At 39.7% G+C, this 4,169-nt stretch overlaps 1 pseudogene across 1 annotated transcript; it reads right to left on the bottom strand.

Annotated features, from left to right (window-relative positions):
* Nucleotides 1-927: 927 nt before the first annotated feature.
* On the bottom strand, nt 928-3,153 carry LOC306654574 (cyclin-G1-like; annotated as a pseudogene). The gene has a single exon. The product of its transcript is annotated as a cyclin-G1-like (transcript).
* Between the last annotated feature and the right edge of the window lie 1,016 nt (nt 3,154-4,169).

Here is a 4,169-nt window from a genome sequence, read left to right as displayed (position 1 = left end):
ACACACAGTTATTTATTTTTTGAGGTGAGAGCACCTGAAGCAGACTCTTAGCAATCCTCCAGCACACGGAGGTGTATTGGAACTCCAGTTTCCATGCAGTACATTAGCCTTCCAGACTTCTTGATTCTAGAAAGCTACAGCTCCAACCTCGCCCCATGTCTCCCACCTCTGAGGTAAATATGGTTCTTACTGCTTCTAGACTGGGAAATTTTTTTAATTCCACACATAAATGAGATCATGCAGCACTTTTTTTCTGTCCAACTTATTTCACTTAGCAAAATGTCATCCAGGTTCATTTGTATTGTCCTGAAGGGCAGGAAGTCCATCTTTTTAAAAGCCAAATAATATTCTGCTGCCCATGTGAACCACAGTTTTTAATCCATCCATCTACTCATAGACATTTGGACTGATTTCAGCTCTTGGCTATCATGAATAATGCTGCAATTAGCATGAGGGCACAGGAGGGCACAGGGATCTCTACAGGGTGATAATTTCATTTTCTCTTGTTACAGTACAAGAAGAGGAATGGAAGAGTCAGACGGTACTTCTATTTTAATTGCTGGAGGGGCCTCCATTCTGTTTAGCATAATGGTGGTATTGTGTTCCATTCCCACTAACCAACAGTGTTCAATGGTTTCCTCATGTCCTCACTCCCTGCTACCTCTCCTCTTTTTGATAAGAGCCATTCTTACAGGTGCAAGGTCTTTCCTAATGATGATTTTGATTGCATGTCACTGATGATTAGTGATGTTGAGCATCCTTTTATATTCCAGTTGGTCTTTTTTTCTTTTAACTCTTCTTTGGAAATTTTTCTATTCAGGCCCTTTTCCCATTTTTTACCTGGGTTGCATTTTTGTTATTGAGTCTTGTGAGTTCCTCATACGTTTTGTATATTGACCCCCTCCCTTTGGTTTGTATATGTATATATTTTTCCTATTCTCTAGGTTAACTTTTCACTCTGCTGGTGGTTTCCATGGCTGTGCAGATGTTTTCATTATGATCTTCAACAAGGGTAACCAAGAATACACAATGGGGAAAGGATATACTTTTTAATAAATGGTGTTGGGAAAACTGGGTATCCACATGAAAGTGGACCCTTATCTTACACTGCACAAAAAGAAACTCAAATGGTTAAAGATTTAGAAGTGAGATTTGAAAGAATAAAACTTCTAGAAGAAAACACAAGGAACTCTCCATGGCATTGGTCGAGGCAGAGATTTCTTGGATATGACATCCAAACCATCGTGACAAAAGCAAAGGTAGGCAAGTTGGGACTCTGGGGACTTGAAACAAATTAAAATTAGAAAACTATCAGTAAAGAAATAGAAAATATGAAAAAGAATCTAACAAAAACCATAGAATTAGAAAATACAATACCCAAAGTGAAAAAAATAAAGAAAAATTCACAGAATTGGCTTAATAATACATTGAAAATGGCAAAGGGGGAAAAACAGAAGTACCTAATCTGGTTAACGGTGAGAAATAGACTGGAAAAAAAAAAAAAAACAGAACAGAGTCTTAGAGACCTATGGGACAATAAAAAGATCCAACATTCACGTCACCGGAACAGAATCCCAAGGGAGGAAGAGTGGGGAGCTAGATAAATACTTTAAAATATTCAAATAATGACTTAAAAATCTCCCAAACTTTGCAAAATACATAAGTCTATAATTCACGAAAGTGAATCAACTCAAAGAAATCTGTCCCAAGACACATCATAATTAAACTTCTGAAACCTAAAAACAAAAAATCATGACAGCAGTCAACAAGACGCTCACACCTCTCGGGAAACATCGGCTGCTTGGATGAGATTTTTGCCTTCAAGACAGATCTCCGCCATGTTGCCTGTAATCCCAGCTACCTGGGAGGCTGAGGCAGGAGGATGGAAAGTTTGAGGGCAGCCTCAGCAACTTAGCCCTAAGCAACTTAGTGAGATTCTGTCTCAAAATAAAATAAAAAGGACTGGGATGTGTCTCAGAGGTTGAGTGCCTTTGAGTTCAATCTCTGGTTAAAAAAAAAAAAAAGATTTCTTCCATGTCAATTTTTTTTTCCAATGGAAAGATATGATAGTGACACATAAAACTACTGTGTGACCTTAGTGATGGAGATACTGCTTATCCAGGCAATGGGTTTATTGTTATCTTATTGTTAATTTTTAATGCATTTTGGAGGGGCCAGGGATTGAACTCCAGGGCACTCAACCACTGAATCACATAGCCCTTTTTTGTATTCATTTAGAGAGTTGCTTAGCGCCTCATTATTGCTGAGGCTGGCTTTGAATTCATGATCCTCCTGCCTCAGCCTCCTGACAGCCACTGGGATTACAGGCCTGCACCACTATGCCCAGCTAATGAATTTTGTTTGTTTGTTTGTTTTTAAGTTTCAAATAAACACATGACATTTCATTTTATTTCAGGAGATAGTACAAGTGGTCACGTTTCTTCCACAGTTGTTAATGGGATTTAAGCTATGACCTTGACATGCCTTGACATGAAGACGTTCTAATCCTTCTGTTAACTCTACACAGTCCTGTGTTTGGATCTCCAAAGCTATGAAAGACAAAGTCAACACAGAAGGCTGTGCTGTAGAAAATATCATCCCGCAATGACAAGCCTTAAGTTGAGCTTCCAGTCTTTCAAAATTAAGGCTACTTCTCCTTTCGAATGGCAAGTTCTCTTGAACGAGTGGATAATAGAGTTGAAGGGCAGTAGCAGCTTTAGCTTTCCAAATCACCTTCTCCATTACAATCTTTTCCATTCTCGCCAACTCTGAAACAGTGAACCTATATCGACTTATTCCGATCAAATCAGTTGCCAATGCGACATTCCTTTCTTCTCCTGTTGATTTTACAGACAAATAAAAGCAGCTCAGTTCAACACACCCAAGGTGCTTGGGCTGTACCTTCCTTTTTAGACAGGAATCTGTCCAGCAAATTCACAACTAGAGAAAACGTCTCCAGGTCGGAGCCAAAGAACTGAGTTCGACTAAGAAGATCTTTTACTTCCAAGTCCCGTAGTCTTGCAATCATTCTGAGGCCATTATCGTGTGCAGACTCAATTAGCCTAAAGCCACAGACCTTTGGCTGATATCTAGACTCCTGTTCCGACTGGTGTAGCAGTTTCTGAGAGTCAGTTTTGTCAGTACCACTATCATCTTAGAGAGACTGTAGCTCCTCAGCACCACCCCCCCAGGCCTACTCCCTCTTCGCCCCAGGAGAACAGATCTGAGAGGCGGAGAAGGCAAGGGGTTTGTGGGCTAGAGAGGAAAGGCCTGGGGAGGGTGAGCTGTCCTGGGTGGTGGTCTTGGCACCACCGCCGAAATGCCTCTGCCCTCCTCAGGGTCAGCTCAGAGCCCCCAGCTAATGAACTTTTTAAAAAATGGTTTTTTTGTTGTAGATGGACACAATGTCTTTATTTATTTTTATGTGGCGCTGAGGATCGAACCCAGTGCCTCACAAGTGCAAGGCAAGTGCTCTACCTCTGAGCCACAACCCCAACCCCAGGCTAATGAATTTTAATGGTGAACAGGATTGAAATATTTTGAGAAGTGTAATGTGATCTAAGAATAATCTAAGCAAACATCTCCCCCTAGTGTAAACACTTTACTAGTCAAAGTCAGATACCTTAGCTTCTCAAGATTACCAGTTACAAGCCTCTCTCTCTCTCTCTCTCTCTCTCTCTCTCTCTCTCTCACACACACACACACACACACATTTAAGAAATGAAATTCATAAAATAATAAATACAAAAGAATTTTAAATTTTATGTTAAAGTAAAATTAAAAGTTCAAAATAATATTCCCAAAGATAAAATACATCTGATACAAAGAAAAAAATTACCCTCCTGCATCTTTTACATATAAAATTTGCCGTTTTAGCCATTATGTAGTGGTCAATCTTTGGCATTAGTTACATTTACAATGTTGTGCGACTACTACCACTATGATTTTATAACCTGCTCCTACAGTGAATTTGCTTATTTTTCCTAACAGTATTTTCTCTGTGTGTGTGTGTGTGTGTGTGTGTGTGTGTGTGTGTGTGTGAAAGAGAGAGAGAGAGAGACAGAGACAGAGACAGAGACATTTCTTTAAATCATGTTAGTCTCCGAATAAAGACAATAGCAAACCATACTTCCGGCTAACATAACACAACACCGCTTTTCCCAGGAAAT

This window comes from Sciurus vulgaris (assembly GCF_902686455.1).
Source record: "Sciurus vulgaris genome assembly, chromosome: 2".
Lineage (NCBI taxonomy): Eukaryota > Metazoa > Chordata > Mammalia > Rodentia > Sciuridae > Sciurus > Sciurus vulgaris.
The sequence above is the reverse complement of the archived record's forward strand: the minus strand, read 5'-3'. Positions and strand labels throughout refer to the sequence as shown.